Source organism: Mesoplodon mirus (assembly GCF_964341445.2).
Source record: "Mesoplodon mirus genome assembly, chromosome: 19".
NCBI classification, from domain to species: domain Eukaryota; kingdom Metazoa; phylum Chordata; class Mammalia; order Artiodactyla; family Ziphiidae; genus Mesoplodon; species Mesoplodon mirus.
The window spans coordinates 1,476,429-1,497,880 of NC_138995.1; the positions used below are offsets into that span (position 1 = coordinate 1,476,429).

Here is a 21,452-nt window from a genome sequence, read left to right on the forward strand (position 1 = left end):
CTGCGGCTGAGACGCCCACCCTGCGCGGCCCCAACAAAGAAGCGAGGTACCAACGGCGCACGCGGTGTCATCTGTCTCGTAAAAAGCGAACAGAAGCCGTCTAGGCACCAGACCCGTGCACAGGGAGAGGATTCTGGAAGTTTGTGGAGGGGACTGGAGGGGACTGACAGGGCCTCGCTTGCTCACTTTTTAAACATCTGTGCCTGAGTTTCTGACACAGAGCAGAAATTGCTTTGATGATGAACAGAGTCCAAGAGGCACCTTCTGAGGAAGCCTGTCCCCCTCTGCTGAGCTTGGGATGCGTGTCCCCGGCCGTGGGGGATGCGGGATGTGGGGTGCTCCTCTGGGGGACGGGGGCTGCACCCCAGAGGCTCTGCAGGGCACCTTCAGGGAGGGGCAGGACCGCCCCCCCGCAGGCCCGGAGGTGAGCAGCCATGCCGGCCCCTCCCCCCACGCCACCCGAAGCCCCCCACCCCCCCCGCGCCCCCCCCCGTGCTGGAACGCAGCTCCGGGCTCCACGCATGCGCAGTTCCCTGGCTGGTGTGTCCTCTGGCCAGGCCGGGCCGTCGCGGGGCCTGGCTGGGCACCATGGCTGGCGGTGGCAGTGAGCCAGCTCCGAAGCCCCGTGGAAAGTTGTCCCTGGCTCCTGCCACCTTCCAGCTTTTCACATCTCAGCTGCTTTTAATTAGTTTCCTTCAAAGTCCCCAACAGCAATTCAGCCACGTTAGCGCTCGCCAGCTGCCAAGACTTGTGTGTGTGTGTGTGTGCGCGCACGTGTGTGCACCCGCGCATCAGCCTTTGGGGGGGCTGGGGGCGGGAGAAGAATGCAGGAACCATCTTGAGTTGTTAAAGTGCAGGGGCTTTTCTGATTCTGGGGCCAAGAGCTGCGGGCTGGAGAGCGTTTGGGTCCTGGGCCGTGGGGCAGGCCAGCAGGGCTTGGATGGGCTGTCGACGGCCAGGACACTGTGGCCACGCTGGGGCGGCTGGGAGGGGCTGGTCTTCACTGTCCGGACACTCCAAACCTCCTCTGCATTTCCTGGGGGCCTGTAGGCCCCCCCCCCCACTCTGCTCTGCTCTTGTTCATGCTGCCCGGCCGGGGACCCAGGCCTACCCTCTCTCAGCCTCTTCCACCCACGATCCCCTCCAGGCCCTGAGGTGCAGATGCAAATGCCCAAAGGGGCGGGGCGAGAACACAGGTGAGGTGGGTGCGCTGGGGGTGGGCAATAGGGAATGCTGGGGACTGTGGCCAGCGGGGGCTTCAGGCCCCAGGTGACTGTTTCCTGGCAGCATGATGGGCCCAGTGTGGATGCTTCTCTTGGGTTTCCACCAGAAGCTTGGATATCCCTGTGGAGTTCTATGGTTTTAAAAACAGCAGGGGCCAACTAAATACACAAGGTGGATTTGACCCGGGGCTGCCGGTCTGCAATCCCCATCCTGCTTGTGGAGGCACCCGAGGTTCAGGGCTTGACCCTTCTGGTTCTGCCTTATTTCTACTCCTGGACCCTCCCTGCACCTGCAGGTGTTCCCTCTGTGGGAACATCTGCTTCCTGCCTGCCCAGCACCCATACTCCTGTTCCTGGCAATAGCACCTTGGGTTTCCTCTGGGAAACCACCCTCCCCTCTACTGTGAGCATGTGGTTCTGGTGGGGCTGACCCTCCCCTGTTCTATTAGACTGAATTCTGATGCCACTATCTATTTGAGCACCTGGATCCAGCTATGCCTGAAGCTTGCATGCATAACCAAGTTATGTGAGCCAACAGGGTCTTCTTTTTACTTAACCTATTTTGAGTTAAGTTCTAGTCCCCTGTGGCTGAAAAGCATCCTGACCAATATAACCTCATGGGGGTGGGGGTGGGGCGGTCACAGGTGACCCTGCTGGGTGTCAGTTTTGTTTTGGGTCAGTCGCTGGCTCTCTGGAGGGGCCCGACGCGCCCAGTGATCTGCTCGTTACCTCTCTCCTCACTCGGCCACCCGGCCTCGCCTCTCTCCCCGTGGTCTGAGCCTCCTTCCCACTGTCCCCCACCTGCCAGCTGAGAAGAAACAAACCACCCCTGAGTGCATTTGTTCACACACTGGCATATGCCTCCTGCCCCCCGTGGGCTGCGAAGCAGCATCCTGCACCAGAGATTTCCAAACTGCTCTTGTCCACACTTCCGGAGCCCCATAGCTTCTGGGGCCCAGCCCTCCTTCTCTCCGCCGAGAGGGCCTAAGGGGATGAGACCGTAAGGGGATACAGCGACAGGACGGCCTCCGATTTGTTCTCATTTAGGTTAAAAAGACAAATAACCCTTCACACCAGAAACTCACTAACACACCATCTGAAACGCCCCCGCCACCGAGCACCAGTTTGTCTCGCCTCTGAAGGGCTGACTGCTCTTCTTGAAGTCTTCACAGGCGAAATGACGTGGCATCTGGCATTTGCTTTAGAAAATGCAGTAAGAATAAGCATGGAGGCAGGGTACCAGGTGTTAGTAACTATGGCAGTGGGTGATGGGCAAGAGCTCGGGATGCCTTTCTTGCTACCTTTGATTACATTTTAAAAGGTCCACCATAAAAACATGAAAACAGTTATCCTATAAAACAACTACCACCACAAAAATTCCAACAGTTTTTCTAAGGATCCCAGAATTGCCAGGGAGCTTTGGGCCACCTGACAGCATGTGGACACTGTCTGCGCTGTCAGCTCCAGGAGGAAAGCTTTCTGGAGGGAGGGTCCCTCAGCATGGTGAGGGCAGTGGGTGGTCCCTTCTGGGCCTCTACGCAGACCAAGAGAATGTACGGTCCAAACTGGGCACCTGTGAGAGTGCAAGGGTAGTAAAAGAATCCAAGCTATTAATTCATAATAATTGCAAAATAGAAAGGGTCCCTGATCAAGATGATAAATAAGCAAGTAGAGATTCACACAGTAAAAAAGTGGGATGCACTCGTGGGGCACCTGCACCTTGTTCCGGGGGCTGCTCCCCAACCCCAGTGTGCCCTCCACAGGCAGCTTGCAAGCTCCCTGACCCCATCCACCCCTCCCCTCCCTGTGTCTGGACCTTGTAAAAGTTGAGTGTCCTGATCTCTACATATCTTCCACATATTTGAGCTCTGGTATGTGTGGCTGGTGTTAGCATTTATGGTCTTATCTTCCTAGGGTGAACTGGTCTTTTTATGGGGTCTTTCTGTTCCCCTCGGGTTGGTCAGACGAGAGAATCAGCAGAGCCTGGGGAAGCTTAACTGGCCACGTGACACTGGGCACACCCTGCCCCCCACCCCCCACCTCGCACCCAGCTTGTTTCCCCACCTGGAAAATAACCCGGTGAGGGTGACGAATGGCCAGCGGGCCTGCATGGACTAAGGGCCCCAGAGACAGCACGGTGAGGCTGTGAGGCAGGCGTGCCCCGCCCCCCGCCACGCCCTGCTCCTGGCAGAGCCGTGACACTGGAGGCCTGGGGCACAGGTGTGGACCCAGGTGGACAGTGGAGGAGTCGGGCTGTGACTGGGGGCCAGGCCCCACTGGGATGCCGAATGTCTGTCTCCATGGGAACCTTCGAACACTACATGTCCACACGGCATTCTCATCCCAGCACGCTGTGCTCCGGAGAGTTTATCCTCCTGCCGTGGGGCAGCGTCTACTCCTGGTCCCCGGAGTCCTCCATCCACCTGTCCACCTGGGTTACTCAGCCTCCTGAGTTGGATGGGAAGCTCCGGGAGGACAGGACCTAGTTTGAAGGGTTCACTCTTGTGTCTGCTGCTCGGCACAATGCTTGGCAAATGCAGTCATCCATCTACCCACCATCCATCCATCACCCATCCATCCACCCATCATCCACACACTATTCACCCATCCATCCACCACCATCCATCCATCCACCCACCATCTACCCATCCATCATCCACCCATCCACCCACCCATCATCCATGCATCCGTGCATCATCCACCCATCCATCCATCATCCATCCACTCACCATCCATCCGTCCACCATCCATCCACCATCCACCACCCACCATCCATCCACCCACGCACCCGTCACCATCCACCCACAATCCACCTATCACCAAGCCTGGAATTCTAGTCCTGGGGCTCTGAGTGCTGTAATTTACCTCCCAGCTCAAAGGAGGGCTGCCGGTACTGCGATGCTTTGGAGTAAGCAACTGCCCCCCTCCCCCACCAGGTGAACCCCCTCCCCCGAGAGAGGACCTGACATGACTGGCACTGGATGGCATGGGTGCCCGCAGCACAGACACCATCTCTGACACCGACAGCTCTGTTCCAAGGCTGGGAAGGGGACACGCCCTCCTTCTCCCCAGTGCTCACGCCTGGGCAGCTCTGTGATCCCATGGGGGGAGGGACCTTACGCAGCCATCTGGGGACTGGGTCCCTTTTCTCCTTGAGCCTATGGAGGGTCCCAGGGCCTCGTGGGCCAAAGAGCCGGCAAGGGGCTGGGGGTGGGGGAGCCAGACCAGATCCAGGACACGGTCCGTCCCTCTCCTCAGGGAGACGCTCCTGCATCTCCCAGAGGGAGACACTACCTTGCTGGCTCCGGGCCCCTTCCCTTCCCTGCTCCATCCCTAGGCACCTTCCCTGGGCTGGTGCAGACCCCGGCCGCAGTAACCCGCTGTGCTGGGGGGTCCTTGAAGACCCTCCCGTGCCACCTGGAGAGCAGGGCACCTCTGCCTGTTATCAAGATGCCAAGAGGCACAGACGGAGCCAGGGTGCGAAACCAGCTCACCCTCAGCCTCTGACTGGGGTCCCTGCACTGTGGCCCCTAGCTGACCCGCAGCTGAGCCAGCCCTCCTGTTGCTGCTGCTTTGTTTTCACAGCTGAGAGGAGGGACTGATTGGAGAGGCTGGGTCCCAGGCCCCGAGGAGGCCGCTGGGTGCGGAGGTTCCAGAGAGCAGGCATCAGCAAAGTGCTTCCAGGAACCACAGTGACCGCGGGACTGTGCTCCTTCCCGGCCAGCCTGGGTAGAGTGCTCCTAGGAGAGCAGAAGTCACCCTCAAAGGCCTAAGTGGGCCCCTCTGCCAGCAGGTGGGGCCTCAGTTTCCCCATCTGGAGAACGGAGCCAATTTTCGAGCTGCCAGACCCCGGCGGAAGCTGGGGTCATGAGGATGCTGAGGTTCAAAGGCTGCCGCAGGCTGGGGCAGCACCCAGGCTCGGGTGTGCTGACCCTGGAGGTCAGGCTCATCCACTGGTGCCCCTGTCCCCTCCCACCATGAGGGCCAACGGCTCCGGGCTCCCCAGCGATGGCCACGACGGCAGGTGCTGACAGGAGCAGCTCACCTGGACCCTCCATTCACCCCAAGCTGCCACCTCCATGGCCTGGGCTGATTCTCAGGCTGATCTGTGAGCAGGCACAATGACGTAATCCCCAGCTCCCCCCTGAGGAATCGAGGTCCAGAGAGGTGGGGCCACACTATGCTTGTGTCATGCAGAGCCTAGCAGGGGTGGGGACTGGAGTGTGGCTCCTGCCTCCTGGGTGCCCTGCCCCTGGGGTCCCAGTGCTCCTGCTGGCCTGTGGGCACGGTCCAGCCCTCCCACTTAGGTGGCCCTGGGGAAGGAACACCCATGAGACGGGGCTGCCTGGCTGGGGTGTTCTGAGCTGGCGTCTGCCCAAACCACCAACCGCCAGCCACAGAAGCACAGCCAGCTGGGACCAGCCGGCCTTCCGCCAACCCAGTGCTGCCCCCTGAGGGGCCGGGGCAGGACCAGCAGAAGCACTGCTGCCAACCTGCAGAATCATGAAAAGTGATAAACCGCAGTTGTGTGAATCCCCTAGGCTGGGGCTGCTTGTTACACAGCAGTGGGTAGCTGTAGTCCTGAAAACCTCTCAGCTTCAGCTCTCTTCTCCAGGAGGGGAGCTGAGTGGATTCAGCAGGGTGGTGCAACTCAAGCTCTCAGCACAGTAAGTGCGGACCAGCGACGGCTGCTGTAACTCTGTCACCATCAGCCTTGTCCCAGGACCCATGAAAATGACTCTTTTCCTGTGGGAAAGCGACTTGGATCCCACCTGACCGTCTGCTCACAACCCCTGTCCCCGACGCTCCGGGCTGCTGCCAAGGATGCATTTCTAAGTTCATGTGCACAACTCCTGTCTCCCTTCCTCGGGGGGCCGGCCAGCCCATCCTCCTCCCGAGTGAACGCATCTTTGCACCCAAATGTGTCCTGAGCAGGGGGACCTCGGTGAGAAGTGAGGGGAGGGCCCCGTGCCCCTCTCGCTCCCCCCCACAGTCACTGTAGGAGCCCCTCGGACTCCGCAGCGGGAGGGGCAGGGATCAAAGCCTCATCCGAGGGAGGGGACACTCACTTCCTCCAGCACTGTCTCTATTTGCTGATAGAAAGCGCTTTCTGAGGCCTTTGTTTTGTTTTCTCTGACTCAGCTTTGTCCAGTGTGCTGATGGAAGCGGCGCCGTCTGCCATGTGCCAACCCGGCCGGGACAGAGATGCCTCTGACCTGTGCCCCAGGGTCCAGGAGCCCTAACACCCAGGGGCCTGTGCCCCAAACGGGAGGCTCGGGGATGAGGGCCAGGTTCCTCTCTCGACTGTCACTCCCAGATGCCAGGACGTCTGGAACAAGGGGTCTGAGGTCGTCTTAGCCTGGGGGTTTCCAACTTTTGTAGCCACTGAAACCTTGGTTCACGTCTAAAAGAAATCTCACAGAGAGAATCTATCTATCTATCTATCCATCCATCCGTCATCTATCTGTCTCACACATACATACAGGATACCTATATACATAAATATTCGGACTCATATTTACTGACTTAGGAAGACGCACAGTCTTGCCCTCCCCCCGCCTCCTGAGAACCCTGAAATCTGCCCACCTCCCCCTGTCCTCACCCTCCCTTCCCCAACAGCCGGGAGAGGGGCGGGCAGACCCTGTGATGAGGGACGGAGGATGGGGGGAGGGAAAGGCCCAGGCCCTGAGACTAGGAGGGCCGCGCAACACAGACCTGCCCCAGGGCATCCTCAGGCCATGGAGACCCGGGAGTGGTGAGCACGAACCCACCAAGCAGAGGCTTCCCGGGACCTTTTGCTGGGCTGGCGGGTGGGACAGAGGCCTGAGCCATGGGGTCTCTCTGCCCCGCTCAGGAGGGTCTCCTGTGAGGCCAGTGCAGCAAAGGCGGAGCCAAGCGGCTGAGAGGCCGACTCGCAGGCATCGCCCGGGAACCTGACCACCCCAGGGCCCTCTCAACCCCACGTGCCAATCAGGAATTGTTCTGACACTTGTACTCAAGAGAATCAATGCATAAGAATGCGGTCAAGCTAAAAGTGGGGTGACAAGGAGAAAAGACCCAGAGTGGGGTGTAAGATGGGAATGGAAAATGAGCGAACGGACAGCAGACGTCCCTGCAGGTGACTCCGCCTGTGCGGGGGCCTGGGTGGAGGGGCTTCGGCTGGCAGTGAGATGACCAGCGTGGGCTGAGGTGGCAGAGTCCACCTGGGACAGCCCAGGGCCGTGGCCTTCGGGGACAGGTGTCCGGAGAGGAGGGACAGTCTCAAGGCAGTCAGTGTTCCTGGTGGTGGGGGCCATATGGTGGGATGGACAGACGGCCTCCTGGAAGCGACATTGGGGTTCCAACCCCTACCCCTTGCCGGGTGTGTGACCTTGGACGAGTCCCTGTAGCCTCGGAGCCTCAAATGGGGATCATAGTGTCTTAATATTACCTGCCCGGAGGGGGACAGTGAGAGGAACACCAATCATCTGGGCAAAATCCCAGCACGGTGCCTGGCACGTGGTACATGGAATGGCACAGGATCCCAGTAACCCAAATAACATTACATATACACTTACACACAATTAAATATTTAGTGTGATACACTGTATACAACACTATGTAATATACAGTGTTACACACGTAACAATATATCATGTACAATAACCTGTGTACCTGTGTGTCGTCTACGTGTCTACCCACCCACCTCCAGAGCTTCCTAACTGGCTGGCTGTGGTCACAGAGAAACTTCCTCCCTTCCGAAGCTTCCTGAGGACCTGCCTGCAGAGTCTGTCCCAGGTAGGGGCGTCCCAGGGCTGATCCAGTTCTGTGGGGGCCGCCTGAGCCAGCTGGAGGCTGCCCGGGCCGAGGCGGCACCCAGGGGAGCAGGGAGGGGCTGGGCGGGAGCGGGTGCGAGGCAGGCCGAGAGGTTTGGGTGCCCGGGGTGGACACGGCTGTCTGTGGGGACCATGAGGACGGAGACCCCATGGAAACCACGACGCTGGGAGTCCCCGAGCCCTGAGTCCCCGCGGACACCACGAGTCTCCTTCACTCACCCACTGGAACCTGCATGTCCCCGGGCCTCCGGGGCCACGAACCCACCAGGCACAGCCGGGCCCCGGGACATGCCAGGCCTGACCCGAGGGAGCGCCCCTGGGGAGCTGGGATGGGAGCGCGGCCCCCTCCCCCTGCCCCCAGGCTGCCCTGAGCGCACGCGGTAACGCTCCCCCTCGCCCCCCAAACCCGGCCTTCGAAGACGAGCCCAGAAGAATGTGAAATGGCTCTCCGGTCACTTTTACAGACGACACACGAGATGCTCGCTAGATAAAGCACATCATGAAAGTTCACGCCACCTGCTTCTTTTCCTCATGCAGCCACCAGAAAATCAGAAGCGGTCTCTGTGGCTTGCACCCCATTTCCCTTGATGGCACTGCTTTCTTGAGGTCCCATCACTGCTCTACACTTCGGGGCCTGACAACCTCTCCTGAAGGCACATGCCCGAGACGCCTGGTTGCCAGATGGCGTCCACTCCACTTTCTGGGGGAACAATGTCCGCCGCCGCACACCAGGCCTGGCCCTTGGCTGCCAAAGCCCCTGCAGACCCATTGCCGGCCATACAGGTCTGCACCCCTGTGCCAGGAGGCACAGCTGTGCTGCGGGGCGAGTGGGGAGACTGAAGGCCCAGGAGGGGACACACTGAGGACCCCAGCCTGGCTGACCCTTCCCGCGACCCTTGTCCTCCCCGACACGACGGGGTCCCCTGTGTCCTGCGGGGCTCAGCTCACAGCCCCCTGAACACCAGCCTCAAGCTCTTGTTCAACAGGCCCCGGGCAACACGGCACAGGAGGCTTCGGGCCTGCACACACAGATTCAGCACCTACGACAGGCCCTTCCGGAGCCTCTGAGGCTTTAATTATTCCCCCGGCACCAGCCCGGCATAAACACAGCCTGGACATCCAAGAAAAGCACGCTGCCGGCACAGGGAGCCTTCCTCAGAGCTAGACGCAGCCTGGGCACTGGCCTGCCGGTGAGCTTGTTCAGGTAACAATCGGATTCGGGGGCCCTGAGCTGACCCTGGAGTGGGCACGCTCCCACTCGCCAGGAGAGACCACCCTGGCCAGGCCTGGAGGGCCGCCGGCTGCCTTTCTTCCGCCAGGAGGGCACTCCGGGAGCAGGAATGCATGTGGGCTGGTCCGAGTTTAGAATGTATTTATAGACGGCTGCCAGCCGAGTGGTACCCTCGAGGTCAGCTTCCTGCCAGGCCCTGTGGCCAGATGTTTACTGAGATTGCAGAGACCGACCCACCCACGCATGCCCGGATTCATTCCACATCCATGCTCAGAGGCCGCTCCATGCTGGGGCCTGGCCAGACTCCGGGAGCTCGGAGAGGAGCTGGCACCGGGTCCCAGCACACCAGGGACTTGAGACATGGAACCATTGTGCGCAGGGCAGAATTAAGAAGGAGCAACGGAGGGGAGGGGACTCATGCTCCCTTGGAAGGGAAGCCTTCTCAGAGGAAAGGCAGGGCAATGTTAGAGGTGGGTTTTGAAGGATGAATAGAAGTTTTCCATACATCCCAAAGAGAGGAAAATAGCATGTGTAATGCTATGGTGGTGAGCAAGGAAGTGGTGTGTGTGGGCACAGCTGCTGTCCAGTGTACCTAGAACGTGGCATCTAGGGACAAAAAGATAAGGGCTTAAGAGGGTCTTGAACTTCAATGTGGGTAAAGACTTAGTCACCAGGGGAGCTTATAAAGATGCAGACCCCAGGCCCTCCTCTAGCAGTTCTGATTCAGCAGACCTGGGTGAGACGGGAGTCTGCTCCAGGGTCACAAACCCCACCTTGAGAGACTGAGGCCCAGAGAAGGAAGTGCAGTCTGGAGAGACTTCCTGGAGGAAGCAGGTGAGGAGGGCTTGGATGGGGGAGGGGCCCTGTGCTAGGGGTCGGCGTCAGGGATTCCACAGCTGAAGGGCACCTGGAGACCAGCATTGCACGGCGGCCACGACCACATGCCGGACCTCAAGAACCTAAACTGCCTCACTGATTTTGTATTGATCCCATGTTGGAGTGATGGCCTTTTGGACCTATTGTTTTAAATATAGTTAATTTCACCCGTTTCTTTTTTTGTTTTTAAATGTAGTTTCTAGAACATTTAAACTTACTTGTGTACTTTGGTTATATCGTATTATATGTGTACATGCAATACTCATGACACAATGTCATACATGCACACAACACTCACATATGTGCACACAGGCACACACATGTGCATACCCACACACAAGCGCACTCACATGTACCCACACGCGTGACACACTCGTGTGCATACTCAACACATGCACACCCCACAATACACACAGGCACAGGCTCACAGACACGGCCCCACACACACGCACACCCTTGCTCCGACGGCTGCACACGGCCACAAGCTGCGACCAGGGGGTCTCGGGCTCCCTTGATCTGAAGGCGGTCCCGCAGGGCAGGGGCGCGGGCAGCGAAGCTCCGGCCTCTCATGGGTTCTACAGGCCAGGAGGTGGGCCGGATGCACTGGCGGCCTGACCTGCCCCTTGGCCGGGCCCAGGTCCTCGGGGTCCTTATGCTGGGGCCCGGCCCTACCCTCTGTGCCTCAGCTCCCACACCTGTAAAACGGCACCAGCGGTCCCGCTTCCTGGGGGACGGACACCCAGCACTGGCCGCCGCTCCGGCACCTGCCAAGTGCCCACCCTCCTGTCGTGGTGCAGACCAGTCCGACAACTGAGTGGGGGTGTGACTGCTGAAGGGGGGGCCCTGCCCCCTGCAGCCCTGGCCAGGGCCCCATGAGGGCGTCACCCTCCCCGCGGCTACTCTCACGTGGGCCCCTGGGCCCCTGGGGCAAAGAAGGCTGCGGTAAGCACCAGGGCGGGTGCGCATCCCCGCTCTGACTCGGAGCTGTGTGAGGGAGGCGGCCGCTTCACCTCGCCCTTTCTTCCCCAAGGCGGGGGCTGGCCGGGCCGTGCTGCCTCCCGGCCTCCCCTGGTCCCGCCCAGATGCCCCCTTCGCACCTCTCCTGGAGCCGCTGCCCCCAGGAGGACTGAGGGGGTGGCCCGGTCACAGCGGCCCAGGCCTGGAGCACAGCCTGGCCCGGGCAGTCCCGCGCAGATGACTGATTGCTGGACGCAGGCACGAAGCACAGAAGAAGCCCAGCACGCAGCAGTGTCGCGCTGTGGCCCCCGGGGAGGACCCCACCCCCTCCCAGTCTCCGCGTGTCACAGCTAAGGAAAAGCCAGCGTGCTGGGTCGGGGTACTGAGCCCCAGCGCCTCGGCTCCCTGTGCTGTGCCCAAGCGTGCCGTGCCTGGCGAGAGCCAGCGTGGGAGTGCCCGGGGCAGGGCACGACCCTGGACGGGGCTGGAGGGCACACCTGGCCCCAGCCCCCGAACCCTCTGACTGCTCTCTGCTGGGTGGGCTTTGGGCAAGTGTCGTAACCTCTCTGGGGTGAGAACCGTGGACTCCGCTAGTTGTTGGGCTTGTCTTTTCTGATTGTGTGCTCTGGAACCATGGAAATAATCACGGAACAGGTTACAGGGCCTGCTTTGGGATGGACCTGAGCTAACACTCCAGAGGTCACCTGACCTCAGCAAGTGATGTTGGTATCTCCTGGGAATAGTGTCAGTTCAGAGCCAGTGTCCCTGAGTGATGTGCTTGGTCCCTCTCGGAGGGCACAGTCACCCTGGGAAGAAACCCCTCGGGAAGGCTGGGGGCAGGGCGAGCAACCATACATTTCTAGCAGAGCAGCGGGGTCTGGCCTCAAGGGGACCTGGCCTCCCTTTCATTCAGGGGAGGTGCCTCTGGGAGGAGCAGGGGCCAGAGGACAGAGCCTCCTGCAAGACTGCAGGACTGTCCTTAAAGACATGGCCTCGGGGTCATGACAGCCGCTCTTTGCCTCCGTCTCCCCTTTGCGTCCAGGCAGAGGTTGAATCCGGGCCCCTCTTCCTGGCGAGTGACCCCAGGCCAGCGCCTCTGCCTCCCTGCCCCCGTTTCCTTGTCCACAGAAAGAGGGTAAGGTCCCCATCCCCTTACCCACCGGCGAGAACGGGAAATGGTGCAGCTGGAGTGTGGAACTGTCTGGCGGCTCCTAGACAGGTTAGAGTGACCACGTGACTGCACGGATGTCTACCCACAAGAACCGAAAACACACGTCCACACAAACGCCTGTACACGCATGTTCACAGCAGAGTCATCCACGCAGCTCAAGGGTGAAAGTGCCCAAGTGTCCATGGCGGATGATGGATACACACAGTGTGGTCGCCCACACGCTGGAATATTACTCAGCCTTAAAAAGGAACAAAGTTTCAATCCCGGCTGCGATGCAGATGAACCCGGCGAATGCCACGCCAAGTGAAGAGAGTCATGGAAAGAAAAACACTGTGTGGTTTCGTTCATGTGAAACGTCCAGAATGGGCAAATCCATAGAGAAAGAAAGTAGCTTAGCGGTTGCCAAGGCTGGGGGAGGGGCAGGAGTGACTGCCAGTGGGCACCAGGTTTCTTTTTGGGGTGATGAGAATGTTCTAGAACAAGACAGTGGTGATGGTTGCCCAACCGTGTGAACACACTAAGAACCACTGGCAGCGTGTACACTTTAAAAGGGTGAATTTTATGATACATGAACTATATATATATTTTTAAAAACAAGGTTCCTGCTGAGTAGGGCTGATGTAGGACACGAGATGCCCACCAGCCCGCGGCACCACAGCCTCCGCCAGTGGGGCCACCTCCTCCAGTACCAGGACCTGGTCCTGGCTCCCACGCCCCGTCCAGCCACGGCCATGGCAATTCCCCACTGACCACCCCCCAGCCCCGCCCCTAGCCAGGAACCCAGCGAGACCCTGTTCTGCAGCGTCCCCAGAGGGCAGCGCCCGGCCGGCCACATGCAGGGCCCGGAGAAGCAGTCCCCGTTTACACACGGCCACCTTGGCCCGGCCACCCCGGAGGAATTCAGAAAATGCAATGGTCACATTCTGCAGGGCAGCGGGCCGGGCCTTCGGAAAGACTCAAGGGCCGCTCATGAATGTGGATTCTGTTTAGCTGCTGGCTGGGACGCCCGCCTGCGAGCAGCCCACAGTCAGGACGGAGGCTGTTAGCAGACAGCCGGCTGCTGGCTCCTGCCTGCCCACCCGCCAGGGGGCTGGAGACGGTGGAGGAGGCTGCTCTGGTCCCGGGTCCCTGTCCCGTCCACCTGCTCTCACCTGTATGGTCCCCCCACCTCCACTGGCTGCTGACTCTGGCTACAGGTGGGTGGCCGAGCCCAGGACAGGCAGCTGCGTAAGGATGCACCCTGAAGGCCACCTCCCCTTGGCCCTCTCTGTGATGCAAACTGGGCCTCCCAGGGGGCCACTGCCTAGTTATGGCCTCTGGGGAGGCTGAGCGGGCCTTGACCCAGGGCTCTGAGTTCCCCCCAAACCCATTTTTCACTCGAGTGACCCCCACCCTTATGTGGGAGGGTGAGAGCTGTGGGTGTGAGGACCCCCCTGGGGGAGGCAAGGACAGCTGTGCTGCCAGCCCCTGGGCGGCAGGCCGTGGTCCCCTCTTGCTTCTAGCTCTGGGTGATGGGGAAGACGGGGCGGGGAGGGGGCCTGGGACGACGGTGTCGGGATGTGGCAGGTAAGCCCCCAGGGTCCCCCAGACTAGCCCCGCGTTCTGGAGGGAGCCTCCCTCCATCCTCAGGCTCTCCCCACGCTCGTAAAGGGAGCCTATATTTGGAACTGTCCTTCAAAACGCCAGCTTTATTTAGACAAGGTTGTAATTCTAAGAGGCCACTTCAATCCTGACAAGAACTGGGGCGAGTAATGAGCAGGAAACCTATAGTTTGACGCCGGGGTCATGGCCCCCGAAGCCCTGCCACTGCAGTCACCGATCTCACTTTCTGGTCGCTGGGAGCCAGGACGGGCGACCGCAGGCTGGCTCACAGTGCAGGCCACGGCCAGGCCCGGCCCCCGCCTGCCAGCCTGCCTCCTACCCTTCCCCAAGCTGGCCTGGCAGAGCCAGTCCAAGGGGGCACCTGCAGGAGTGACGTGGACCCATAAGAAGGCTGAGGGGCCGAAGCGCTTGATAGCACCCGAGGAGGAAGGAGGGAACCCCAAGTCAGAAATGACAGAGGCCTCAGCCCAGCTGGAGGGCAGCTTCCAGGGAGCACACGTGACGGCACCGCGTGCGCAGTCCTCACGAGCAAAGAAAGCGGTCCATGCAGGGCATACACGTCTGTAGTGGGGCCGCCACTCATGCTTCCAGGATCTTTGGGCGTGTAGGACAAGGCACCCCCAGGGTGGACGCAGAACGGGTGTGCGGAGGGAGGCCTGCTGAGCAGAGTATGGGCTCGGCGCCCTTGTGCACTGAGCAACCTGCCCCACCGTACAGGCTTACTTTCTTTCCACCCAGGGAAATGGCGGGGCTGAGGGAAGTACGAGAGTGCAATCAGTCCCTGAGGACAGCGTCTGCCACCCCAGCTATGGCCACCAGGTGAAAGGTGAGGATAAACTAGCCCCAGGCAATTGCAAGGATGTCTCACAGAGCTCACCCCGCCCCCACCCTCCTCCCTCCACTAGGCTCAGTTCAGCCCCCAATTCCATCAGAGAACGAGGCTGGCAATAGAATCCGAAAGTCCCCCAGCCAGGGGGTGCTGAGTGCACTGTACGGCTTGGCGGGGCCAGACCTCTGAGCACGGACGGCATCATCTTCCTGTTCATGGGGGACAGGCTAGCGGGGGATGGGCAGGCCCACAGGTGATGACAGGTGGGGTGCCAGAAGGAGTGCGGACGGAACAGAGGAAGGGCTGTCTTGATGGGGAAGGTGGGACGGTGGAGATGGGGGACAGGACGCCAGGTGTCCAGGCCGCGAGGTGGGAAGCAGGAGCCAGCATCCTGGATGCTGAATGGACCAGGAGGGCTGTCCGGGAGAGGACGGGCTGGACTGTGGCTGTCTTTGAATGCTGGGCTCCAGCTCTGTCTGCAGCGGGCAGGAGAGTGGGCTGGTCATGCACTTTCCCAGCCCTCTTCCCCACCACGTATCTACAGTGAACCAAAGCCAAGGTGGGCAGGCCAGCGGGAGTGGGCTGGGGAGGCGGGCCCACCAGGACCCAGGCTGCATCCTGCCTTGGCTGCACGACGGCTCCCTACAAACTCCCTCTGTCCTGGACTTGCAGCTGGCACCTCGCACCCTTTCAAGTACTTTGCATCTTCCACTCCCCTCCCACAGACCGCTGGGAGTCTCCGTGACCCCGAGGGCAGGAACCACGCAGCATCTGCCCACTCGACACGCCTGCCTGTGCCCCGGCGCTCTGTCCCTCAGCCTGTCCCATGACGCCCTGCGAAGTCCCCCACGGTCCTGGTGACTTGCCCACACAGCCCGTGGACAGCTGTTTCTGGAGCCTGTGCTCTTGGTCTGCACTGCCTTCCCCCTCACTCTCGGCCCCTCCTTTTGGATGAGGAAGCAGAGGGTAACTGAATTCTTAGTCAAAACCAACAGGGATGGGGGGGGGGGGCTTGGCGCGGAAGTCTCAGGGCTCTGGAGGAAGCAGAAGTGCGAGCCAATGTCCAGGAGCACGTGTGTCTTTGGCACCATCAATGGTTGCAAGGTTCCAGAAGAAAGGAGGTGAGGGCAGGTCTCTGCTTCCCGGCCACCCTGGTGCTCACAAATGTGAAGCCAGGTGGAGACCCGCTGACCTTCTCCCAGGGAGGGAAGCGGGAAGGTGCCTGGCCTGGAAGTTAAGTTGGAAAAGGCGCAGGCCCTGAAAAGAGGAGGCTAAAAGGAGACATAATCTCTCTATTAACATTCTGCAGAGGCAACCGTGTGTGAGAGTTAACCCAAGTGTGCTGCCCCCGGATGACAGAACTGGAGTTGACAGAAACCACAGGTAGGAGGCTTTCTGCTCTATTTGCAGCAGAGCTTTCTTGGAACCCTTCGGCGGATTTCAGGGGTGGGACCTGGCTGCTGTGACAGGAGTGAGTTCCCCGTCGCCGGGGGTATTCAAGCAGAGTCGGTAACCCAGAGGCAGGGTCTGGTGGAGACCGGATGAGGGGGTTGAAGTTCGTGCCCTCTAAGTTCCCTCTGACCCTGAAATCCTGGGACTTGCTGCTTCCACACTGCCCAGGGTGGCAGCCAGCCAGGGGTTCAGGTGCGGGCCCACACACCCTTCACCAGGCTGAGACGCTGTAGGGGTCACGGTCCCCCTTGAGATGGCCTGGCCTTCCTATTTTCTTCAAACAGGATTCCCCCTCTTCCTCCTCACAGGGAGGCTCCTGGCAGGCTCTGCCCCGTGGTTCCGGACCTGCCAGGCCGGGCACAAGGGCATATGTCCTCCCAGGCCACTTTCTCAGAGGTGGCCCCGGCTGTCCTTCCTTAAACTGTAACTCCGCCCCCCTCCGCCCCCCACCCCCACGCTCCCTGTCTGATACTGTCCCCGGTATTTTGCCTGTTACCTGGCCTGTTACCAGGAAGGCAGTGGTCTTTGCTGGGTCAGGGGATGCCTGGGAAATAGTGGGGCACTGAGACGGCTCAATGCACATTTGCTCAACCAAGAGGCAGACGTGGAGTCTATCTGATGGAATGGAGAGGGGCTATCAGCCACTGCTGCTCACTAGCTGTGCTCTGCTGGCCCAGTTACCTAACCTCTCTGGCCCTCAGTTTCTTCATCTAGAATACGGGGCACTACCTAGCTCATGATGTGAGGATTAACGCAGTAACACGTGGCACAGTCCCTACACAGCAAATAGTGTCCGCTCAAGCGCCAGTCCGGAAAGGGTTAAAGGCCTCAGCAGCTGCCACGGCGCAGGAGCCCCCCACCGCCACCGCTGCACCCAGAGGCCTGTCCCTCCGACCCCGTTGCCCTCACCCCCACCCCCCGGCGGACGGTGCAGGGGCAGGGTCTGGTGGCCGCGGGAAGTCCCCGCGAGCCCGGCTGGCCTTCCCTTCCGGCCGCCGCCGTGCGGCGCCGCGTCCCCACGGGTCCCTCTGGCCCGGTTCCCTCGGCGCGCCAAGCCAGCCAGGGGCGCGGGCCGGGTTGGGGCGCCGCGTGGCCTCCCCCCGCAGGAGCACAGCGGCGCCGAGTCCCCCCGGTAGGAAAGACCCCACCCCGCTCCGCGCGCTGCCTCCGCCGCAGTGTCCGAGTGCCACGGGGCCAGCACGCCCAGGAGCGACCCAGAGGAGGCAGCGGCCCGGCTCGGGGACCAACTGCTGCGATCCGAAATGAATGGCCGGCCCACGGCCGCTCGCGCCCCCCCCCCCGCCCGGCCCCCGCTCCCCGCAGTCCGGCCCGGCGGCTCCCAGCTCCCCGGAACCCACCGCTCGGCGGCCACTTGGGCTGCACTTTGCAAAGTGTCCCGCGGAGCTGGCCCAAGCTCTGTCAAGGGCGCCGGATAGGGCTGAGGCCAGGCGGCACGGCCGCGGCCCCCGCCGAGCCCCCGGCGCGCCCTGGCGTCTGCGGCGCTGCACGTCCCGGGCCGGGAGCGAGGTCGGGGCAGCCGAGCCGCGGAGCAGCGAGGGCCGGGAGGGTCCGTCCGGCCCCGCTGGGGCGCGCCACCGAGGGCGCGGGGACGCGGCGGGGAGCGGGCAGCCAGGTGACCCCGGGGGCCAAGCCCCGAGTCCCTCCACGGCCGCCCGAGCTAGTGCCGCTGCCCGGGAGCCGCGGGCGGCGCGGGGCGCGGCGCGTCCACACTCACCTCCCGCTCCGAGGGCCCCGCGCCGCTCGCCGCGCTGGCGGATGCGAACGAGCTCCCAGAACGGCAGCGGCGGCTGCCGGCGCCCGGCCCGCGCGCAGCGCTCTGCGGCGCGGAGGCGCAGTCCTCATCCCTGACCGCAGGCCCGCCCGGGCCGCGCAGCGCTCTGCCCCTCCGGGGCGGGGTGGGGAAAGGAGGAAAGCAACCTCCACCCGCTTCCCAGGTCGGGCCGCGCGGGCCAAGTCCTCTCCAAACAAGCTCCCGGCAGCCGGCTGGGTGCTCCGGCGGGCCGCGGGGTCTGCCCCCAGGCACCGGCGGGGCGGCTTCAGTTACAAACTTTGCTTCCCCCCCGCACCCCCCCCCGCTATTTTTAAGCACCGCTCTTCCTAGGTGTTTGTTTCAGGGGGATCCACCTAGTGATGGGGGTCCTGATGGGAAAGGTACGTAAGCCAGCAAACCCTGCCCAGGCCCACTGCCAGCGCACACCAAAACCGGCAGGGCTTGCTGCTGCTCAGAGGCAAAGGCTGGATTTAGCACGACTTCCCAAACTGGTGGTGTGCGTGTACCCATGTGGATTCCAATCGCTCCCCTATCTCCATCCCCGCCCGGCCTCCTCTCCAGCCCTCACCTGGTACGGGCCGGGTAAACATTTCCCCCTGTGCCTCTGGCGGGGAGGATGAGTGGTGGCGGGGTGGTGGTGGGGTGGGGGGCACACCACTGTCGCTTTGCACCTGCTTGGGGAACTTCAGCTGGAGGTCTCCCCACGCCTTGAAGGTGGGAGCTGATGGTCCCTAAAATCATAGTGCCTTTGCTCTGGGCACCCCCGTCCAGCCTCTGGCCTGTCCCAGACTGGAACCCAGATGGTGGGGAGCTGGAACCATGCAGGTCCCTAGAGCCGGAGGGACCCTAACAGGTCAGCTGCTCAGTGGTTCATTCACAAATGAGGCCAGAGAAGGCAAGGGATCTGCCCAAAGCCACACAGCCCAGTGTGTGTGACACAGGCTATCCTGGGGCAAGCAGGAGCGAGAGGCCAGTCCCTGGTGTAGACATGTGGGTCCTTCAAGGTCAGGGGGCAGCCCTCATGGGAGGCGTCCACCAACAGATGCTGGCCCTCCCCACTTTAGACAAACCGAGGCACGGGCTTAGGGCGCTTCTGAGAAGGGAAATTGAGGGGAATTCTTCGCTTTACAGAAAGGCATCCTTTCAGAACTAGTCGTCTGAACCACGTTCCCCCTGAGGCCGCTGCCAGCACTGCTCGGACTACAAAGTTCAAGTTTCACACCCTCTTAGGAACACCTTTATTATGTAAAGCAAGGTATAGGTAACACAGGGCCTTTGGCCCAGAATCCTGCACACGGGTGTGGAAATGAGTGAATGGGCTGCCCGGTCCACCTGTGGCCTATGGTTTTGCATCAGTGGTCGAGCGCTGAGCTCTGCACGTACAATTCATAATCAGCTAAAACACACTGTGAATCAAAGCTGATTTTCCTATGGCTGCTCATTACAGCATCTGAGGAGGTTCCAGAAATTCCTGCCAGTCATCTTGAAAAGTTGAATTGAACAAGGGGCTAGGGGCTCACAGGCCCCGCCTCCTGGCCCTGCTGGCGCTCAGGGGCTCCGAGCCTCAGCTCACATTTCCGTGGCATCATTCTGGGCCTCAGGGTCCTGGGATCGCCCTCTCCATGGAAAGCGGCACAGGAAGGGGCTAAGAAACCCCCTCCAGTTAATCGGTATTTCAATCAGTTGGTTTCCTAAAGTTTCTAATGCCGGGGGTCCCCTGGCTCAGACAAAGTTCCCAGAAGGTATTTCCTTCCGGATCCTTCCTAATGGGTCTATTCTTGTTTCTAAGAAAGGCCACAGTTTCAGAGCTCACCCGTGTGTGTGTGTGTGTGTGTGTGTGTGTGTGTGTGTGTCTCCAGCGTGGTACACCCGCGCACCCCTTGTGTGAGACGCATTCTCTCTCTCCCGAGCGTGCAGAAGCAACACAGGCCCTGGCTCCGTGCTGCCGCTGTGACCACAGCCCTGAGAGCTGATGCATAGGTGCTGCACGAGTGAATGAATCTGGCTACCCTAGGAGGCAGCCTACTACCCTCCCCATCTCACAGGGGGCTGAGAACACACCCGAGGCCACGCGGCACGCCTCTCCTGCTCCAGGGCCACCATCCCACACAGCTGGGAGCCCAGCCCTCCAGGCTGGCGACTCTGGACAGCCCCCAAGCCCCTGCCCCAATCCTCCAAGCGCAGCTGCTTGGGCATGAAACCCAGCACTTCTCAGTCGGGGGGCTGCTGTGACATCCATCAGGCAGACGCCAGAGATGTTCCTGAACCTCCTGCGAAGCTCAGGTCACCCCCAAAATGAAGGGTAATTGGGCAGTACCGAGGGGGAAAACCCCGGGGCCGGTGGCCTCCAGGTGGTTGGTGACCTAGGCCTCTGGGTCCCAGAGCCTTCTCTTCCTCCTCACTGTCCCCTCAGCTGGACGTGGAGCTGCAGCCCCCTGCCCAGCAAGAGCTGCCCGACAGGACACCCCCGTGGGGCTTGGTGGAGGGGGCGTGGCCGGCAGGGTCTCCTCCATGGGAGGCCCAGCTTCTGCCTTGAGAAGCAACAGAGCTGGAAGGTTCCCAGCTGTACTAAGCCTCCACTCTCCAAGAGGAGGCAACCTCGCAGGGGTGCTGACCCGACTTGCCCAAAGTCACAGACACAGAGCCCGGCTCTCCCACTGCCCGTCTGTCCCCTTGCTGCCTGCCACTGGCCACCCCCAAGGGGCAGAGGCTCCCTGGGCCCCCCGCGTGTGCTGGGAGAGCCAGTCAGCTCCTGAGTCATCCCCTAACTTCTGCCTGATGTCAAAATGAAACCGCGGACCCAAAGCCAGAGCAGGGGCGGGAGGAGTGAAACCTCCAGCAAATTCCAGGGGTATAGTGTCAACATGGCCGTTGCAGCTTGACACTCACAGTGCCTGGCATGTGGACACCCATCCGTCCAGGCAGCCTCCCACCTCGGAAGTGATGCCCACCCCTGCCCTGAGGGTGGGTCCTCTCCAGTGGGATCCCCAAGGACGAGACCCTCGTCCCTGGGAGATGAGACCTCAGACCTCGGACCAGGCCTGTGGCTGTGACGTGCAGGGTCGGGTGTTTCAACCCTCCTGGAGTTTTCCCGGCAAGTGTCACCTGCCATCTTGGGCTCCTTAGCCCCCTTTGCTGGATGGGGAGACTGAAGCTGGCGGAAGCAGAGGGCCCACCTAAGGATGCAGGAGCTCACGGTAGAGACTGTCCCATCGCTGACTGCCTCTGCCTGCCGCTGGCCTCCTGGCCGAGTCCAGGGTGACAGCATGGTGGCAGGTGGCTGCCTGAGCCCTGGGAGCCCGCTGTCAGCCTCACAGAGATGCCTTCTGGGTGCCCCTCACTTCTTCAGGGGTCCTGCTGGTTAACGGGGGAGTGTGGATTTGGTGGCTCTCGGGCCCCATCCCATGAAGAGCCTCTTCGGCACGGATGCAGCAAACATCGACGTATATGGTACCCAAGACCTGCCCAGGAAGGTGTGCCCTGTGCACCGTCCCTGTGGGCTCC

At 61.2% G+C, this 21,452-nt stretch overlaps 1 protein-coding gene across 1 annotated transcript in view; it reads right to left on the bottom strand.

Moving 5' to 3' along the window:
• ZNF469 (zinc finger protein 469) overlaps window positions 1–18,103 on the bottom strand; it is a 49,583-nt gene extending 31,480 nt beyond the window's left edge. Inside the window, exon 1 of the mRNA XM_082607274.1 lies at window positions 17,892–18,103. The gene's annotated coding sequence lies outside the window, so the exon portion shown is untranslated. The remainder of the gene's footprint in view (window positions 1–17,891) is intronic.
• Between the last annotated feature and the right edge of the window lie 3,349 nt (window positions 18,104–21,452).